Consider the following 22,369-nt stretch of genomic DNA (forward strand, 5'->3'; position numbering starts at 1 on the left):
TTTAATTTGATTTTCTTTTTTGATGTATCTTTGTACTTCGTGATGTGCTTTTTATTATATCTCATATTTTTTGATTTTACGTATGCTTCGCATCTTATATCATTATCGAAATTATAAGTAACTCAATCTCAGCTTTCATTATTTTTGTTACCTTGTTTGATTTTATAAATGTGCTCTTGTTTTAATCTTTGACTTGTTTTTAATCTTTGCTCTTGTTTTTAATCTTGTTGACTATAAAAATTCATGCATTTGAAATGCATGAATTTTTATAGTCAACAAGTAATATAAAAAAAAAATAATTAAGTCATTTCCTACTTAGGTTAAAAAGAAAAATTTTAAAAATACAACAGAAGATTTTAAAAATACAATACAATGAATTTATATGTGAAATATAATATGTGAAAAAACTGTGTTAACATAAAAGTGTCATCTACTACGTGTTAAAAAGTGTATTTGAACTTGATTGGATTAAAATCATGTATTTTATTAAATTTATTTTATTTAAGATTGAAAATTAAATAATAATTAATGCATTTTTTTACAAGTCAGTTCTTACTTAGGTCAAAAAGAAAAAAAAAATATTAAATATAAAAAAAATTTTAATTAAAAATTTATCAATTTGGTACTATTCCGTTTTGAGGACCGTAGGAAAATTGCAGCGAAAAGCGCCAAATCTAGCAAACGCGTCCATTTAACAGCGCGCCAAATCTAGCGTACGCGCTGATTTCAGATTGCGTAACTTTATATAGTTCTATATTTCTTAAGACGCCATTGAAATACTAGTTTAATTTTTAAATCCTTTTTTGATATCCTATGGATTTAACAATTTGGGAATTGCCCATGACGAAAAGCCTGCAATAGAATGTTGGGTAAAGTGCAGAATCACCCACTGGCTTCACGCGTTTTTAAGAATTGCACATACTCGGTATCCATGTACACATCGACCTATTTTCACTTAAAAAAAAATCCCAGAATTGCACAAAACTGGCACTGCGCACACCCTTGATTTTATCTATGTACACATCGACCTATTTTCACTTAAAAAGTAAAAGAAAATGGTTTAATCCTAGTATCCGGTGCACACGGGATTTGGTTACTTTGGGCGACTTTATGATGAGCAGTAAAAACGGGACATATACGATGAGTAGGAAACGAGTTATTCAGAATAGTTATACATAGTATAATCTATGTATATAGTGATACTATATAGTGTATAGTATATACATAGATGTTCTTTTGGTCATTTTTGGTGTTCGCTATAATTTTCAAAATCGCGCCAAGGCTGCACCGTATACTAGGATTTTACCAAAAAAGTTGACAAAAATCCACTTGTTTTTTACCCTTGTAAAGAGCGTCAAACAAATAAGTGGGCGATTCTGCACTTTAACGAGAATGTTTTCAAAGAAAAGGCATCAATCATTATAGAAAATTATGTTTGAACAACTAACGAGATCAAATTATGCTTTAGCGATAACTCGGTAGCGAAATAGCGATGCAGGCATCCATTCAGTTATGTTTAGCAATTTTATATAAATTATAATAATAAAAAAGTATTATATGAAATTAACTTTTCATCTAAATTAAATCATAAATCTTAGATAGTTATTTACTATTAAAGCCATCGGTTTTTAAACATACATATTTCTCTACATGAACATCGGGACTCCGAAACCTGAATTTTTGATTTGGGTTTCATTTATTTCACATTTCAAGTGAATTTGATAAATTCTGAATTAATAAAATCGAAAATTCAAAAGCGAGTTGTTACCAATATTCAGAATTAAAAAAAATGTATCTTCCGAGCGACAGTGTAAAATATTTCGGTACTTACGCATTATCGCAACCAGGCCAAAATTCGCATAAATTGCCAAATTTGGCGACCCTACTTACGGCAACCCTACGTGTTATACGTAGTTTTGTAAAAAGAGCATGTGGAGATTCACAAAATTTTCTTGCATTTTCGTGCAAATTTTTGTATTTTATGAGAAAATAGCAGTGTACAAGGATAAAGTCCAGAGTGTGCGCAATGCCATTTTTGTGCAATTCTGGGATGTTTTTTTAAGTAAAAATAAGTCGACGTGTACATGGTTATGGCGAAGACGGTTTTCAACCAGTGCTAAAAGCAATAGCCAAAAGATTTCCGCGGAAAAAATAATTCTGCAACTTATTCAAATTCGAAACCGGAAGGGTTTAATTGCTATTTTATATTTTAAAACAAAATAATATAAAAAACTTTGTTAAAAATTATCTGTAATTAATAAATGTACATTTTCTTTCTATTCATACTCTTTTACTCAAACTTAAAAATCGCGCCAACCTGGTTGCGATAATACGTAAGTACCAATATTTCTTTGAAATTTAAATCAAAACAAAAAATCTGAAATCTTTTTCAGATTTTGCATTGTGCCTAAAGAGACTTTTTTTAACGTTTGTGTGTTTCCTTCATTTAATAAATATCAGGCTCTCCGCACTTATACCATAACATTCAATTCAACTGCGATACTACGTAACAATTTTAAAATGTGCATATGTTTAGAATTTCCGATACACAGTCTCGCGCGCTGGAGATAAAAATGGTTTTTTTTTCGTGCATGCCGTTCCTCCTTTTGAAATTGTTGAGTATATTAATGAAAAATTCGTTAAACTTTTACAAAATATGAATAAGATAATAAAATAAATTCCAAATTCGGTTTTCCAGATGCCCATATTCGCTGGAGGATTACGTTATTCAAATCTGGATGGCTCTAGGTACCGTTGTTTTATCACATTGCGAGAAAAATGATACATTTATGCAGATTCTACATTATTTAGTTTCTTTAAATATAATGCAGGGCGCTAATATTGGGTGGAAAAAATTAAAAAAGTTATTTGCCGTTTATAGTGAATAAACGCAAAATGCCAAAACGAAATTAATAGCTCTTCTGGGCAAATTTCCCCTTTGAGCTAATAAGAGTTTTTTTGAGATACTGGTATTGCCAGTATGTACACTCAGAAATACTATAGCATATACAAAAATGATATATAGTTAATAGGGCCTGAGTGGTAGAAATAACGTGATGCATATTTCGTATTCTGCATTTAACCGTTAAATGCTTTTGAGCACTATAAAATTGCTGTAGACCATTGTTCTTCGGCCAACCAGCTGCTGAGCGGTAAAGTCGCTGAACATTGGTAGTTCGGTCAGAGTTTCCAATCCCGCGAATCGGCTGGCTGCATTGGCGGTTTCGTGGTGTTTCCCGTGTGTAATGTGTAAATAGGAGCCAGTTTCACTTAAGGGGACTCATACACCTAAAACCCGTAAGATCTTCAAATATGTGACTGTAGGAAGAATTGGGATAAGTTATTTATTTTAAAAGCAATTACTTCAATATTTTTACAACTGACTACATAATATAGCTATTTTCTGAAATAGTAATCAGAAAGTTTCTATTGCCCCAAATGCTTTTATAACTTAATCCGCTTTGTGACAAAATTTTTCGTCATGTTTTCACCTTGCGCGCACCGTTCAAAATATTCTGTTGCAGAATTTAATTTCATATTAAATACGTAGCTTTTATAACATTTGGAAACTACTGTTAACAAAAATTCTAAGAATTTTATGTTACATTTTTATTTTATTTGGAGTTGAGTTTATAAAATGTATTTTATGAAAAAAAATCTGTAATGTTTTCGTGCATAAAATTTTTTAATATTAAAATATTCATCAGATTTATGGTTCAATTAGAAAATAGTGCCCATATAAAGAATTCCATCCAATTTCAAGTATGTACCACTAGCCATTTTTAAAATATCGTGCGCGCAAGGTGGAAACATGACGAAATGTTTTGTCACAAAGCGGATTAAATTACAAAAATATTTGTGGCAACACGAAATTTCTGGTTACTAGTTCCCAAAGCAGCTATATTATGTAGTCAGCTGTAAAATGTTGGAAAAATTGCTTTTAAAATAAATAAAATATCCCAATTATTGTCACAGTCACATATTCGAAGATCATCAGGGGTTTAAGGTGTATGAGCCCTCTTAACATACAATTGTTTTGCACATCTCTGGCAGACTGAACACATATACTCTATACAAATACTGATATTACATCTCTCGCACAGAAACCGTGTCTTTCTGTCCTTGTTTTTAGGGCACTCAGCGCATCTTCTGTAAACGTTTTTCATATTTTTTGACGGTGGTTCCATGTTGCAATCTCCTGAAAATACTTTTTCTTTTAAAAGAAATAAAATATCCCAGTTCATGCAACAGTCACATATTCGAAGATCATAAGGGGTTAAAGGTGTATGAGCCCCCTTAAAAAACCCTCCACAAAGGCAATCCCCCGTTACGTGTAGTTCCTGTTCCTTAGAGAAGAACACTTTAATAATAATAATAAAAAATTGTTATTTCTTACAGCTCTTTTCGAAACATAATTGATAAGAGATTGTTGCATTAAAAACAATGTGCAGTGAGCTATATTATTCACTACAGCTCATTAAGTAATTTCTCTTGCATCTGTTATTGTTGGACTGAAATGATTGATTAAATCAGTGTAATCAAGGAAGTAATCTTTTTCGTTGTTATTAAGATCATTAACTGATTTTGTCATTACATTAGTTGCACCCAATAAAAGTACACTACGTGGATACATTAACATCATTTTATATCATATATATTACATTAAAGTTATTCTAACGTGTTATTATATATGCTACAATAATTACCATTTTAGTAAACAAGGTAATTATTTGTAATAAACTGCCTAATACTTGCTGTAAGGCTGCAAAGTAAAAAAATAATGAATTATTTCCTAGTAGATTTTAGCTGAAAGGAGAAATTTTCCGATAAGGGCTGTTAATTTCGTTCTGGCATTTTGTGGCGTATAATTATAAACGGCGTATCACTTTTCCAATTGTTGCCACTCAATATTATCTAACTTTATTATATTTAAAGAAACTAAATAATGAAGAATCTGCATAAATGTATGTATATTTCTCGAATTGTAATAAAACGACGGTACCTATAGCCATCCAGTTTTGAGTAACGTACGTCTCCACTCAAATATGGGCATCTGGAAGCCCGAATTTGGAATTTGTTTGGTTATCTATTTCATATTTTGCAAAGAATTTGAGTTTTTGTTCCAAGAACCTCATCGGTTTCAAAGCGAGCAATGTACGAGGGGGGGGGGAATTATCACTTCACTCTCTGAATTCGGGACTTTTAGACGATGTTCAGCTGTAAGGGGGTTGCTGAGTAGTAGGTATTACATGAGCGAGCTGGAGAGTATTATTTTCGAGAAGAAGTAAAATCTTTGTGAATTTCAAGATTTCAACATTTTCAAAACGCGGTTAGCCATATTAGTATTATGTATATCATTTACAACTCCTGTGTACTAAAGTGTTCTCTAATAGTTTTAGAATATATTTCCTAACTATTTATTGTAAATGTGCATTTAATTTACCATTGAGGGCTACTTGAATGTCGATACCCATTAGGGGCACATGGTAGATAGTATCTGTATTACATTTATATTCCAGTTTCCAGCCTGTATGTTAATCTAGACACCTAGAAATAAATGTAAATTGAGAGAAAAATGTTTGGCAGTTGATGGGTTAAGTATGGCGAAAACCTGATTGTTCGCTTAATGCTGTAGATTTTGAAGAAAATGCTTTGAAATAAAACTTTGGCAGTTTTCTTTTACTTACCTGTATTTACTTTGTCCTCTGCCTATGCCAGTTTAAAATGTGTAGCACTCAAATTGGGTTAGTGATTGAAGAACTGATTGTTCTCTCAGCATTGTTCTTATTACTAAAGAGTTAATATCAAATGCTTCGAAATAAAATTTTGGCAGTTTTCTTTTTCTTACCTGTATTTACTTTGTCCTCTGCCTAAGCCAGTTTAAAATGTGAAGCACTCAAACTGGGTTAGTGATTGAAGAACTGATTGTTCTCTCAGCATTGTTCTTATTACTAAAGAGCTAACATCAAATGCTTCGAAATAAAACTTTGGCAGTTTTCTTTTATTTACCTGTATTTACTTTGTCCTCTGCCTAAGCCAGTTTAAAATGTGAAGCACTCAAACTGGGTTAGATTGAAGAACTGATTGTTCTCTCAGCATTGTTCTTATTACTAAAGAGCTAACATCAAATGCTTCGAAATAAAACTTTGGCAGTTTTCTTTTATTTACCTGTATTTACTTTGTCCTCTGCCTAAGCCAGTTTAAAATGTGAAGCACTCAAACTGGGTTAGATTGAAGAACTGATTGTTCTCTCAGCATTGTTCTTATTACTAAAGAGCTAACATCAAATGCTTCGAAATAAAACTTTGGCAGTTTTCTTTTACTTACCTGTATTTACTTTGTCCTCTGCCTAAGCCAGTTTAAAATGTGAAACACTCAAACTGGGTTAGTGATTGAAGACTTGATTGTTCTCTCAGCATTGTTCTTAATACTAAAGAGTTAACATAAAATGCTTCGAAATAAGATATTGGCAATTTTCTTTAATTACATGCATTTCGTTTTTCCTCTGCCGGTACAACTTTAAAATATGAAGCACTCAAACTGGGATTAGTGATTGAAAAACGGATTGTTCTATCGATATTGTTCTTAATACTAAAGAGTTAACATAAAATGCTTCGAAATAAGATATTGGCACTTTTTTTTAATTACATGTATTTCGTTTTTCTTCTGCCGGTACAACTTTAAAATATGAAGCACTCAAACTGGGATTAGTGATTGAAAAACTGATTGTTCTTATTACTAAAGTGTTAACATAAAATGCTTCGAAATAAGATTTTGGCAGTTTTCTTTAGTTGCATGTATTTCGTTTTTCCTCTGCCGGTACCACTTTAAAATATGAAGCACTCAAACTGGGATTAGTGATTGAACAACTGATTGTTCTCTCGACATTGTTCTTATTACTAAAGAGTTAACATAAAATTCTTCGAAATAAAATTTTGCAGTTTTCTTTAATTACATGTATTTCGTTTTTCCTCTGCCGGTACCACTTTAAAATATGAATAACTCAAACTGGGATTAGTGATTGAAATACTGATTGTTCTCTCGATATTGTTCTTATTACTAAAGAGTTAACATAAAATTCTTCGAAATAAAATTTTGCAGTTTTCTTTAATTACATGTATTTCGTTTTTCCTCTGCCGGTACCACTTTAAAATATGAAGCAATCAAACTGGGATTAGTGATTGAAAAACGGATTGTTCTCTCGACATTGTTTTTATTAAAGAGTTAACATAAAATGCTTCGAAATAAAATTTTGGCAGTTTTCTTTAATTACATGTAGTTCGGTTTTCCTCTGCCGGTACCACTTTAAAATATGAAGCACTCAAACTGAGATTAGTGATTGAAAAACGGATTGTTCTCTCGACATTGTTTTTATTAAAGAGTTAACATAAAATGCTTCGAAATAAAATTTTGGCAGTTTTCTTTAATTACATGCATTTACTTTGCCCTCTACATATGCCAATTTAAAATATGGAGCACTGAAAATGGGATTAGCGATTTTGTATAATCTTGTAATGATAATTGCAGAATTCTATTCCCATTTACTTGATCCTAACTTAAAATCCAAATCTTGAAGTATTCTTGTTTTCTTGATGCATCGAGTATGATTAAAAAATTTAACGCGCATGTTTCGTAAATTGGTAAATGCATAATTTTATTCCATTGTTTAATTCTTAACATTACCTTTCTCATCTTGGTTGCATATACGTATCGATTTCAGTGATATGTTAGCGCAGAAAACAATTGCGCATGCATCCATAGAAAGAGAAATTAAATTCATTTTCCAAATCGGTAACGTGCATTATTTTCGCATCAAGACAGCGTTCGTGGACGACAACTAGGGAGCATTCGTAAACTGAATCATCGACCCGTTCACCACCCCTTCTATACAGTCACAAGATCACGATTCCTTCGAAGGGGAGGGCCAAGATTTGATCGATCCCACCACGCGAGGACGACTGGACGAATGGATGGATGCGTGACCTTGCAGGGTGATGCGGTTCTCATCCACCCTTTCTCCTGCACTCCTTTTAGTGAGTAACTCGAACATTTTCAAGGGTGGTTTTCGTTTCTTGATTTGAAAAGATTCTTAGAATTCTCCTACGAATCATTGCATGTGTATAAATATATACGTTTCTTCGCTGTTATTGGCGGGGTAGGAACATTATCAAAATCTGAATTGATATTATCAAATTGGAATCTGAATTGGTATAAATCTGAATTGGTATCAAAATCTGAATTTGTATAAATTCTGAATTGGTGTTATCAAATCTGTTACGTTAAGGGGGCTCATACACCTTAAACCCCTTATGACTATCGAATATGTGACTGTTTCAAGAATTGGAATATTTTATTTATTTTAAAAGCAATTACTTTTAACTTTTTACAGCTAACTACATGATATAGCTGCTTTGGGAATTAGTAACCAGAAAGTTTGTGTTGCCCCAAATACTTTTGTAATTTAATCCGCTTTTTCACAAAATTTTTCGTCATGTTTCCACTTGCACGCATGATATTTTAAAAATAGTTAAATGGTTCATACTTGAAATTAGATGGAATTCTTTATATGGGCAATCTTTTCTAACGGAACCAAAAATCTGATGAATATTTTAACATTAAAAAGTTTTATGCACGAAAACATTGCAGATATTTTTTAAGAAAATACATTTCATAAACTCAACTCCAAATAAAATACAAATTCAACATAAAATTCTTAGAATTTTGGGTTCACAGTAGTTTCCAAGTGTTATAAAAGCTATATATTAAATATGGAATTAAATTTTGCAACAGAATGTTTTAAACTGTGCGCGCAAAGTGGAAACATGACGAAATATTTTGTCACAAAGGGGATTAAATTACAAAAATATTTGTGGCAACATAAATTCTCTGTTTACTATTTCAGAAAGCAGCTATATTATGTACTCAGCTGTAAAACGTTGGAAGTAATTGATCTTAAAATAAATAAGTTATCCCAATTCTTGCAACAGTCACATATTCGAAGATCTTATGGGTTTTAAGGTGTATGAGTCCCCTTAAAAGTTACGGCCTTTCTATAAAAAAATATCTAAGAAACAACTATTTCTTAACCAAGATTAAGATACAATAACACGCCAAACAAGTATTAATTAGATGTCGTTTGACTTCTAAATTTAAACTGCTTCTTACTCAATATTACGTAACATATGGTATTTAAATTGTCTTTTGTTAATTGCATTAATGGCCGAAATGTTTAAAATAATTTTCAATTTAAATAAATTATAAAATAGAAAAAAAAATTAATCTGAAAGATTTCAGATTTTACGTTACGCCCAAAGTAGTTTTTTTTTTTTTTTTTTTTTTTTTTTTTTTTTTAACGTTTTGTGTGTAACCTTTATTTATCGAATATCATGTTCTTCGCACTTAAACCATAGAATTCAATTCAACAGCAGTATCGCAAAATAATTTTAAAATGAGCATATCTTTGGAATTTCCCATATACAGTCACGCGCCCTGAAGATAAAAATGTTTTTTTGTTTCGTACCGTGTTGCCATTGCTCGCTTCGAAATCGTTGAGTTTGTTAATCAAAAATTAGTTTACGTGCTACAACATATCAAATCGATAATAAAACAGATTTCAAATTAGGGCTTCCAGATGCCCATGTTCGGGTGGAGACGTACGTTATTCAAAATTGAATTGCTCTAGGTACAGTTATTTTATCACAATGCGAAAAACATATATATATTTATCCAAATTCTTCATTATTTAATTTCTTTAAATATAACGCAGGAAGATAATACTTGGTACTATTCCGTTTTGAGAACCGTAAAAAATTGGTACGAAAATGTATGGGCAAAAGCGACAAATCTAGCGTAAGCGCTGAATTCAGATTGCGTAAGTTTATATAGTTCTATATTTCTTAAGACGCCATTGAAATACTAGTTTAATTTTTAAATCCTTTTTTGATATCGTATGGATTTAACAATTTGGGAATTGCCCATGACGAAAAGTCGGCAATAGAATTTTGGGCAAAGTGCAGAATTACCCAGTGCTTGACGCGTTTTTAAGAATTGCACATACTCGGCATCCATGTGCACATCGACCTATTTTCACTTTAAAAAAAATCCCAGAATTGCACAAAAATGGCACCTTTGACTTTATCTATGTAAACATAGACTTATTTTCACTTAAAAAGTAAAAGAAAGTTGACAAAAATCCACTTGTTTTTACCCTTGTAAAAAGCGGCAAACAAATAAGTGAGCGATTCTGCACTTTACCGAGAATATTTTCATTATATACATGAATATACATGAAGAAAAGGCATCATTCATTATAGAAAATTACGTTTGAACAACCAACGAGATGAAATTATGCTTTAGCGATAACTCGGTAGCGAAATAGCGATGCAGGCATCCATTCAGTTATGTTTAGCAATTTTTATATAAATTATAATAATGACCTGAAATAGTTATTTACTCGTATGCTTCATGTAGTCATGTTTAGCCTTTTTTATATAAATTATAATAATAAAAAGTATTATATGAAATTAAAACATCAATCTTAGTTATTTACTATTATACTTCCTTTCTTGCGTTAGGGTTGCCGTAATTATTTTGGCAGCACTGGCATCAACAATAGTTTGGCGATTTTTTACGGCCCTCAAAACCGAATAGTACCAAATATTTGGTGGCCATAGTGGTACTTACGTATTATCGCAACCAGGTTGGCGCGATTTGTAAGTTTGAGTAAAAAAGTATGAATACAAAGAAAATGTACATTTATTAATTACAGATAATTTTTAATACGGTTTTTATATTATTTTGTTTTAAAATATAAAATAGCAATTAAACCCTTCCGGTTTCGAATTTGAATAAGTTGCAGAATTATTTTTTCCGCGGAAATCTTTTGGCTATTGCTTTTAGCACTGGTTGAAAACCGTCTTCGCCATTAACAGCTTGAGCTTGGCGCCATATAAATTCGATAAGGTATGAGTCAAGATGATTTTTACAAGTACGTTCGTTCGGTATAATTCCATATCCCTGCAACAAATAAACAGCATCTTTTTCACTCGCAGGCAGATCCCAAATACCCATAGTTAAAGTATTTCAGGGCATTCAATCTAACCAGTAAAAAAAATAATTTCTTTACGAAAAACTACGTATAACACGTAGGGTTGCCGTAAATAGGGTCTCCAAATTTGGCAATTTATGCGAATTCTGGCCTGGTTGCGTTAATACGTAAGTACCGCGATACATTTAAAATTTTCAATGCAAAATGCCAAAAATGAAATTAATAGCCCTTTTGCGCTAATAATATCCCTTTTAACAGGCAGCAACTAGACTACCGATTCCGAATAAGGGATTTATTCGGATAATTGAACATATATTTGTATAACTTTTTCTTCATATTTTGTGTTGCTATTTGCGGAAATTGCACCACGCGAAGTTCGTTGGTCGTGTTTCTGTTCTGTCGGCCACAAATGCATAAATAATATCAAAACCTGCACAAATTATGTACAGTTGAAACACATAACAGGATTTTATATTTACGAAATGCAAAATTTAAATCAGCCATCTTTTCAAATTTATCATCTTATTGTTGAAGAGCGCTAATCGCTACCATGGCTCTAAGGAAGTAAAAGTTAAAGTTAATAATTTCTTAGGGCGACGGCATACACTGAAGTGACAAAAGTCATGGGATACCTCCTAATATTTTGTCGGTCCTCCTTTTGCCCGGCGAAGTGTAGCAACTCGACGTGGCATGGACTCAACGAGTCGTTGGAAGTCCCCTGTTGTTCTTCTAACCAATCGCGAACAATTGTGGCCCAGTGACATGGCACATTGTCATCCATAAAAATCCCATCGTTGTTTAAGTACGTGAAGTCCATAAATGGCTGTGAGTGATCTCCAAGTAGCTGAAGGTATCCATTTCTAGTCAATGATCGGTTCAGTTGCACCAGAGGACCGAGTCCATGCCATGTAAAAACAGCCCAGACCATTATCGAACCACCACCAGCTCGAACAGTGCCTTGTTGATAACTTCGGTCCATGGCTTCGTGGGGTCTGCGCCACCATCGAACCCTACCATCAGCTCTTACCAACTGAAATCGTGACTCATCTGACCAAGCCACTGTTTTCCATTCGTTTAGGGACCAACCGATGTGCTCACGAGCCCACGAGAGTCGCCGCAGGCGATGTCGTGCTGTCAGTAAAGGCACTCGAGTCGGTCTTCTGTTGGCATAGCCCAAGGAAGACAAATTTCGCCGCACTGTCCTATCGGACACGTCCCTCGTACGTCCCACATTGATTTCTGCGGTTGTTTGACGCAGTATTGCTTGTCTGGGAACACTGACAACTCTACGCAGACGTCGCTGGTCTCGGTCGTTAAGTGCAGGTGGTCGGCCACTGCGCTGTCCATGGTGGGATGTTATGTCTGAAATTAGATACTCTCGGCACACTCTTGACACTGTGGATCTCGGAATGTTGAATTCCCTAACGATATCCGAAATGGAATGACCCATGCGTCTAGCTCCAACTACCATTCCGCGTTCAAAGTCTGTTAATTTTCGTCGTGTGGCCATAATCACGTCAAAGCCTCTTCGCATGAATAACTTGAACACAAATGAAAGCCCTGCCAAAGCACTTCGCATTTATACATTTTCTACGCGATACTACTGCCATCTGTATATTTGCATATTGCTATCCCATGACTTTTGTCACTTCAGTGTATAACTAACTTACTTACCGCCAGCTGTTATATGACTATCAACATTTGTACTCAATTGGTGAAGCTTTGTGCTATCGCTAAGCCTAGCCAAAAATCTGTACAGAATATTAAAATTTGTAGCGGAATTTATAAAGTTACTTAATAGATGGAAGTTACTTGGAAGTTAGGTATTTGTGATCTGTGGTTATTAAAGAGACCCTGTCGAGACTTTTATGCCGAATTGAGGATCTTAACCATGTTTGATGCATTTTGATTCTGCGTTTACAGAGAATGTTTAATCTAGAAGTCCGTGGTAACTTGGATATAATATATATGTTACCGTGAAAGACCGAAATTGGAGAATGTCGACTTTCACCGGAGAATATCAACATTCACCAACTACGTCGGTGAAAGATCGAATATTGCGCTACATTCTTGTATAATCGGACCCTCACCGGTGTATATCGACAATCACAGATATGCTCTGGTGAAAGTCGAAAAGACAGGTCATATAAAGTGCCATAAAGTTGTTGCAATAAAAAAGATTTGAATCACATAATTTAGTAAGTTTTTATGCCTGTTATTTTATTTTCTCATTTAGAACGTACTGTATAATTAAGTTTTTAACTTCTATTATTTTCCTTTCTCATTTTGAATGTATTGTGTGTTTTAGGTTCTCGTGTTCTTAAGTTCTTATTTCAAGTCTCGAGTGCGTTTATTCGCGACTGAATGACGGAGATGGAAATATAATAGTGTTATGTGTTCAACATTCACCATCAGTACATGGTGAATGTCGACATTGACCGGTGTAAGTCAGAAATAAGAGTATTTGGAAAATATTTCGGACATACACCAAGAGACTATGTGAATGTTGACATTCACCGGTGAAAGTCGACATTCTCCAGATATCGGTCTTTCACCGTAACATATATAACTTGGATTTGACATATAACTTCGATTGTCTGCCTGCTTGCAGGATTTTACCTATGCTTTACACATTCGCTGCATACACAATGAAGTTTTAGAATATCACGTGCTGCCATTGCTGAATACCGCTCGGGAAATTCTAATGAAAGCTCGCAAGCCTTCGCCAGAATCTTCCACATAGCTTTCTTGCTCTGAAATTCGGTTCCCTCTTTTCTTCGCCCACCATCGGCCGAGCGGTAAAATCGCTGAACACTGGTAGTTCAGTCCGAGGTTCGAATCCCGCGAACGGGCTGGCTGCATGGGCGTTTTCGTGGTTTTCCCCATGTGTAATGTGTATACGAGCCAGTTTCCCTTAGAAAGTCCTCCACGAAAGGCATCCCTCCCCTTAGGCAGATAGCCCTAGTGTGCTTTGCCGTATTCTCAATACACACACCCCTCTCTTCTTCATTTTCTTTCTCCTTTTCCAGTACATGTTCGAGTATTTCGGCGTGTCCTTAAGAGAGTGTGATGAGAACAGAATTGTTTGCATCCATCCAAGCGTTTCGCGACTACAAATTTTCGAACATGTAACTAAATCCAAAATCGTAGCGCATGTTTCAAAACCAAGAGAATCTCGAACGAATCATTTGTCACTTGCTATCTGCTAACATGATCGCCGACCGCAATTCACTCGAGCGACAAATAAAAATAATGCGACATAAAATTTTCTCACATTTTAATTTTCAGATTGTTAGCTCATTATGTGTTTGTTGTCTCTTATATCACAGATCTAAATTTAGGATTTAAATTTAGACGTTAAAAAATGCCTTTACTTTAATATTACCTGTTAAATAGGAGTCGATTACAAGAGATTTTTAATGTAATATAAATAATGTTTATTAATAATACTTCTGATGTTTATGTATACTACTAGGGGAAGTATCCAATGCTAGTTAAGTTTGATTGAGTGTAATGTAGCTGACAAAAGAGAAAACGATGTCGCTGTAATATTTGTAGAATAACGATGCAAAATATACGACTCGTACATTTTTCAGTCTTATGCGATATGGAAACCAGATAAAAAATTTCGATAAAAAAATAAACTCATTCTCTTTCATTATATCAGCAAAAATGGCACGCAGTTTTGAATGATTTTCATCTTTCTTATCAAATGGTCGTAGAAGCCCAAGTTCCATCCAATACTTCACGAATATTCAATTTTAGTCGATTCAGTGTGGCCAAAAATTCATCAGAAGTCAATAACGCGAACAAACGCACAAACAAGCATTTTTCTTTATATATATATATAGATAGAGATTTTGTAAAAATTGCAAATTTTTGATTAACAAACCCTACAATTTGAAAGCGAGCAGTGGCAACACTTTTCGAAATGAAGCATTTTTATCTCCAATGTGTCAGACTGTTGCCACTCGGAAAAATGCGTTCGAAAATGAGCGTTTTCAGTTTTGTAATTAATATCTCGGCAGATTAAAGTCGTACGAAGACGGTAACGCTCGAAATGACTTCCCGCGAAGTTTTGGAATCGGGAATAATGTATCTAACGTTTGGCAATGCTACCTTTACTTCATCGTAAAACTCAGGGAATTTTTTTTATTAACAAACTCTGCGATTTGAATGCGAGTAGTGGCAACACTTCTCGAAGTAAAGCATCCAGCGAGCAAGATTGTTGTCACTCGGGAAAATGAGCGCGGAAATGAGAGTTTTCAGAGTTTTTCATTAATATCTCTGATTTTGGCATTTTAATGGTAAAAAGTAGACGTCGACCTTTTCCAGGACCCAGAAAAAAATTGTAGAAAGTTTGGTGACGAAAACTATAGAAGTGATCGAGTTATGGCTAACAAACGAATACATAAACGTACAGACGATCTTCTTCATATATAGATATTGGCTATCGGGACAATAGGAAACAGAAAAACATGAACAATCTGCCGCTTTAACGATATGGCTTGAATCTTGATGAGCAAAGGAAAGAATTTCTATAACTCTACTTTTCTTTCAAAAATAGTTATGAATTTTGTATACAGGGAATTAATTACAACAAATTCTCCAACATCATCTCCCATTTTCTCTGCAGATGTTGGTTTTGTATCAAAGTATTCACCTTAACGAGCCGATGTTCATTTTTATTCTCAAGCCCTCCAGCGGCCGAGCGGTAAAGCCTCTGAACACTGGTAGTTCGGTCTCCGAGGTTGCGAATGAGCTGGTTGCATGGCCGTTTTCGTGGTTTTTCTCATGTGTAACGAGTTAATACAAGTCAGTTCCACTTAGAAAGTCCTCCACGAAGGCATCTTTGCCTTCCGTGTTAGTGCCTTACGAAAGAACACGTAAATAATAATAATAATAATTAATAATAATTTATATTCTCAGAAACCTTGGTGACTTTGAAAAATGGTTATGTAAGGGAAACGATAGCTATGTGAGAGTTAGTTATAAATTGAAAGCCTATATCTTCGAATTTATTCTCGTATTAGTTTCGAGAAGGAAAAGATAAACTATTTTAATGCAAATATCCTGGTAAATTAACAATTCCTCTTAGTTACTTTTGCATTTTTGAAATCTCTTTTCGAACGTGCTATTTCCGTATCTGCCTTCGTGGAGGACTTTCTAAGGAAAACTGGCTCGTATACACTTTACACATGGAGAAAACCACGAAAACGCACGTGGTAGCTAGCCCGTTCGCGGGATTCGAACCTAGCCCCGAACTACCAGTGTTCAGCGATTATCCCGATCGGCAGCTGGTCGGCCGTTATTATTTATCGTATAAAAAGTCGTATTAGAAGTTTAACCCTTATGAAAATTTTTAATTCATTTTTAATTCCATAACAATTTCTTTGTATTTCACTCTATCGAAGCACTCTATTCCTCGACTGAGTTCAGTTTTTATTCTTATATGTTGATAAATTGTGCACTTTTTGCTTTAAAAATGGTTGAACTATGTTATTCTTATCGTTCGATTAAGGGTTTTATGCCTCTACTTAATCTATGTTATGCCTCTGCTTAATCTACATGAAACAGTTTAAAAGTTGTTTAAGTGCGGCTAAGCCTATTTTTTTTTTTTTTTTTTTTTACCACAGCAGCCATATTTGTTTACATTTGAAACAGCAGGATAGTGAATTATTGCCGAGTGGGAGTAAAATGAAACTTCTAATTTTGTGCACGGAAAAATCTGCCTTCTTGCCCGCTGCCCTATTGGCTTATTTTTGCGTAGAAACTGTAATTTTAATTGTAAAATTTTTTAAATTCTTTTAACTATATTTGGTGTTTTATGTTTTTGTACAGCTTTCAATTTTTAATGAAAGTATTTTGAGTTTTTATGTATTTTTGCCTGAAAACTGAATTCATTAAATGAGAAATCTCTCTAATAAAACTCGAGGAGATAAAGTTTAAATGAAATGCAGGAAAAAATGCGCATAATTTAATAATATTCCGTACAAGGAAGTTATGTGGTGTACACATCAGAATTTTTTAATACAAATTCCATTACATTTTAAATTTTTATTGAGTATTTTTCCCATGTTTTATCTCATTCTTCTAAAGAATTAACTTTTATATACGATTTGTTTCCAAATAATTTTATTCTTCATTTCCTACTGGATAATAGAAAATAAATAAAAAATTAATAATTAAATTTAAATATATACAGTGTCTCAAAAAAGTGATGGGACACTTGTGCTTTACAAAAGGAAACTATAGTAAAATAAATTTAAAAAACAATAAAAAATTTTTGTGGGTGCGTTTCATACTTAAATTTAGTAACAATTATTACATAACATACATTTTCTCAAAATAATAAAATATTAATTTAATAAAAATGAAATTGTTTAGAACGGAGCAAAAAACGGCACACATAAGTGATGGGACACTTACTTTTCCATCAAATATTTATCCAAAATTTTACTTTTTAAAAGGTATAATATTTTGTTGGATTTCCTTTTCCTTTTAAAACATGATTTAATCTTCTTGGGATGGATTCCACTACTTTTTTTGTGATTTCTGGAGTGATTTTACCCCATTCTTCTTGAAGCACCGATTTTAATTGTTGTTTTGAAGAAATGGTGTGTTTGCGAATTCTTGATTCCAATTCTTGCCAAATATTTTCTATGGGATTTAATTGTGGTGTTTTTATTATTTCAGGACAGTTTTACAGCAGCCAGAGTCTAACGTTCAAAGCACTGTGCTTAGGGTCATTGTACTGGTAGAATTTAAAATCGTTATGAAGGTTCAATTTTCGTGCTGAAGATTTCAAATTTTGATTTAAAATGTCAATATACTTGTACTGATCCATTATACTGTCAATAAAAACAAGATTACGAACTCCAGCGGACGTCATACACCCCTATACCATAACTCCTCCTCCACCATGTTTTACTGTTGGCACCAAGTTCTGTTTGCGAAATTCTTTCCTGGGTTTTCTCTACACCAAGATTCTACCGTCAGAACCAAATATATTAAATTTACTCTCATCAGCAAATATAACTTCATTCCAGTAATCAGAATTCTTATATATGTTGGATTTTGCGAAAGTCAGTCTGAGTTTTCTATTCTTTTCACTTACGAAGAATTTTTTCCTGGCTGCTCTACCGTGATATCCAGCAGATCGTATTACTCTTCCAATAGTCTCAGGTTTAACAATTACTCCCTATAAGGCTTGTAAATCAGCAGCAATTTTAGGAGCACTCATTCTTGGATTTTTTTTAATATTTCGAACGATAATTCGCTTTATTCCATTGGATAGTTTTGATGGTCGACCAGGTCTTCTTTTATCCTGGATCATATGATTCTTTTTATATCGTTTAATGATATTGTAAACTGTTGAATGACTCAAGTTAACTGTTTCAGGAGTTTCTCTAATAGATTTTCCACGTTCAATATGCAAATTAATAACTAATTTTCGAATTTCAGGCAAAGTTTCCTTTCGTTTAGCATTCATGGCTGCACAGAGCTAAACAGCACAAAAATTCCAAAACAAAGTGGAGAGAAATACTGCAGACGATTTTATAAATTATTGCCAATGGCTTTTGAGTAAAAATAAGTACCCCAAAAGATATTTTTATTGCTTACTTCAGACGATTTTTGTTGCATAGTACGTAGTGTGCCATCACTTATGTGTGCCATTTTTTGCTCCGTTCTAAACAATTGTATTTTTATTAAATTAATATTTTAATATTTTAAAAAAATGTATGTTATGTAATAATTGTTACTAAATTTAAGTATGAAACACACCCACAAAACATTTTTACATGTTTTTTTTAATTTATTTTATTACAGTTTCTTTTTGTAAAGCACAAGTGTCCCATCGCTCTTTTCAGACACTGTATATATATATTCGCCTTGACAAGTTAATTAATCTACGATCAATGACAGTTTCTAAATTTTCAGTATTTTAAATTTTACTATTTAAAATTTTACTGTTTAAAATCATTGTTCTGTGCAACTTTTAAATAATGTTTACTGAGATAGAATTCTAAATAACTTTAATTATTAACTTAAAATACTACTTAAAATATCAAAATACCAACTAAAATTTATTCCAATTATTCATCGCTTTAATTTTTGAAGATAATATATGGAAAATATTTTCTGATAATATATAAGAATTATATATATATACGAATTTTATTACTGGAACAGAATATTTCATCTGTATTGCATTTATGTACGACATTGTTCATATTTTGATAATGCTGTTTCTGAAATATATATACAGAGGGATTTTACACATTTTTGTAATTATTTTGCAAGGATTTATATATCAAGAAACCTTAAAATTTTACTTTCTAATATGTTCAGTCTGATAGCCCTTTTGTTGAACTATACCATTACATCTTGATTCCTAAGATAATAATCATTTTCTCGAAACATCAAAGGTGATTTTGTTCTATTCCTCTTACACAATCTTCCAGATTCCATCCAATGTTTTGGGATACAATATTTAAAGGGCTTATTTTAAATATCCAGATGCACAGTAATCCATAGGAGACACATTAGAGGACTTGGATGGGACGCATTTAAAGGGAATAGCTTCAATTCCGCTTTCATTTCTCAGTCTTTGAAAAAAATAGAGTAGTAGATTTAGAGTGTGTGTGTGTGATTATAGCAAAGCCTCGAGGGCTATCTGCCTAAGAGGATGGATGCCTTCGTGGAGGACTTTCTAAGGGAAACTGGCTCGTATACACGTTACACATAGGAAAACCACGAAAACGCCCATGCAGCCAGCCCGTTCGCGGGATTCGAACCTCGGACCGAACTACCAGTATTCAGCGGCTTTACCGCTCGGCCGCTGGTGGGCCTGAAGATTATTTGGATAAAGAGATGAAATTTCTTCTTTAATATTGGTGTTAAAGCATATTCCTATTAGTAATTTGAATTAATTTCGACATTTTTTTCTACTTTCCTTATTTTAAGTTTTCCATTATAAGAGAATCCAGTAATTACCATAAAACCTTCAGAAAACCTTTCCTTGTTTTCTCTGAAACAATATATTAAGTCTTTTTCGGTAGTAAAGTGGTCATTTTCTTTTGCATTCGAATTACTATATCTAAGCTTCATCAATTGTAATTATATATTTCCATTTTCTACCTGCCAAACAATTTTCATACAGCAATCTGCACAACAATCTATGCAAGCTTCTGCACATAGGAGATGAACAACATTTTTTTTTCTTTTGTTGTTGTTCAGCTTTAAGTGGACTTACACACCTTAAAACCCATAAGATCTTCGAATATGTAACTGTTGGAAGAATTAGGATGACTTATCTATTTTAAAAGCAATTACTTCCCCTTTTTTACAGCTGACTACGTAATATAGCTGCTTTCTGAAATAGTCATCAGAAATTTTATGTTGCCACGAATATTTTTATAATTTAATCCGCTTTGTGACAACATTTTTTGTCATGTTTCCACCTTGCGCGCACAGTTTAAAACATTCTGTTGCATAATTTAATTCCATATTTAATATATAGCTTTTATAACATTTGGAAACTGCTGTGAATAAAAAATTCTAAGAATTTCGTGTTAAGTTTTTATTTTATTTGGAGTTGAGTTTAAAAAATGTATTTTATTAAATAAAATCTGTAATGTTTTCGTGCATAATTTTTTTTAATATTAAAATATTCATCAGATTTTTGGTTCCGTTAGGAAATAGGCGCATATAAATAATTCTATCCAATTTCAAGTGTGTACCATCAGCCATTTTTAAAATATCATGCGCGCAAGGTGGAAACATGATGAAAACTTTTGTTACAAAGCGGATTAAATTACAAAAATATGTGTGGCAACACAGGCATTCTAGTTGCTAGTTACTATTTTCCAAAGCAGCTATATTATGTAGTCAGCTGTAAAAGGTTGGAAGTAATTGCTTTTAAAATAAATAAAATATCCCAATTCTTGCAACAGTCACATATTCGAAGGGGTTAAGGTGTATGAGCCCCCTTAAATCAGATTTTATAATTTTGTTCACGGATCCTACAGAGATATTTAAAGCTTTGCAATAGCTCTTTTGGGGGGGGCTGAATTTTCCTTTAAATCATGAAATACGACTTTAGATTTAATAAGAGCTGTACGAACCTTTGCTGGGTATATGCATTTGTTGTCTTTTTCCCAGTGAGATATAAACTTTGACGTTCCTTTCCTTTCATCTTAATTATGTCACATATTTTTACGTGTAGAAATATTAAACCTTTCTTTTCACATTATTCTTCAATAATTGAATAACAGTATTTCTCTATGGATAGCGCAAAAATAGAGCCTTCGATCCGTTGTTTATTTTTCAGCGACATTTTAAGGAAAATATTTTGAATGCTGCAGACGATAGTTAAACCTTATTCATATTCGATGCCAATCACGTTTGTGTTTTTTAAAAACTAATATTTAAATTCAGATAGAAAATCAAAATCATTACAAAAATGTCTGTATTTTGAAATTAAGTGTAAACGAATTGTAAACTAACCATCGATTAACAGATCCAGTGGCGACGTCTTTGGGGACTTCCTCTCAACTACAACTTCCACTTCCTTCTTTTCCAAAACAAAATATTCAGCAACTTACCGGCTTCCTCTTGCTAAAAGACAGCAGATAAGCCTAACGAAAGTGGACCGTCGAAAATGATTAACGAGCACATGCTTTTGCTGGAGATTGCTCTTCGAAAGCTTTGTTCGATGACCAACCACTCTGATGAAGATACCGGGTGCTTTTGCTTCCTTCCTCCTGGAAGTGCTTGATCTTCTCCCCCCCCTCGCTTCAACCTCTATTCTTTCTCTGGGATTCATAGCTTCAGCAGATGAAGGGTTACTACTACGTCTTCTTAATAAGAAGCTGCTCTAGCTGAGTTTGCTTCTTATTATCTCACACCTTGTCGCAAACCCAGTTATAGCTGTGACCTAGAATTGTATTGAATGATGTGCATTTAATTCTGAAAGAAAGATTTCCTGGCTTTGATTTCAGATATGCTTTTTGAGCTCTGTCTGAGTCATCTAAGAGGTCAATAGTATTTTTCTTGGATTCATACACTTTAAAATCCTTAAGATCTTCGAATATGTGACTATTGCAAGAATTGAGATATTTTATTTATTTTAAAAGCAATTACTTTCAACTTTTTACAGCTGATTACATGATAGATTTGTTTCCAATCTAGAGAGACTAAGCTTCGCAAACACAAAAATAACGCCTTCATTTATTATTGCGAATTAAATCATGCTTAATCCTTTCTGAAATTTTTTCGAGGAAATAAGTGTTTAACTTCGTAAATTTTAATGCAGATATT

General features: G+C 33.3%; 1 protein-coding gene across 2 annotated transcripts in view; it reads left to right on the forward strand.

Moving 5' to 3' along the window:
• Positions 1-22,369, forward strand: part of LOC118198956 (potassium voltage-gated channel protein Shaker-like) — a 478,702-nt gene that overhangs the window by 276,078 nt on the left and 180,255 nt on the right. The window lies entirely within an intron of this gene.

This window comes from Stegodyphus dumicola, chromosome 2, assembly GCF_044657685.1.
Source record: "Stegodyphus dumicola isolate Sdum_Otavi_A_Nest chromosome 2, ASM4465768v1".
Lineage (NCBI taxonomy): Eukaryota > Metazoa > Arthropoda > Arachnida > Araneae > Eresidae > Stegodyphus > Stegodyphus dumicola.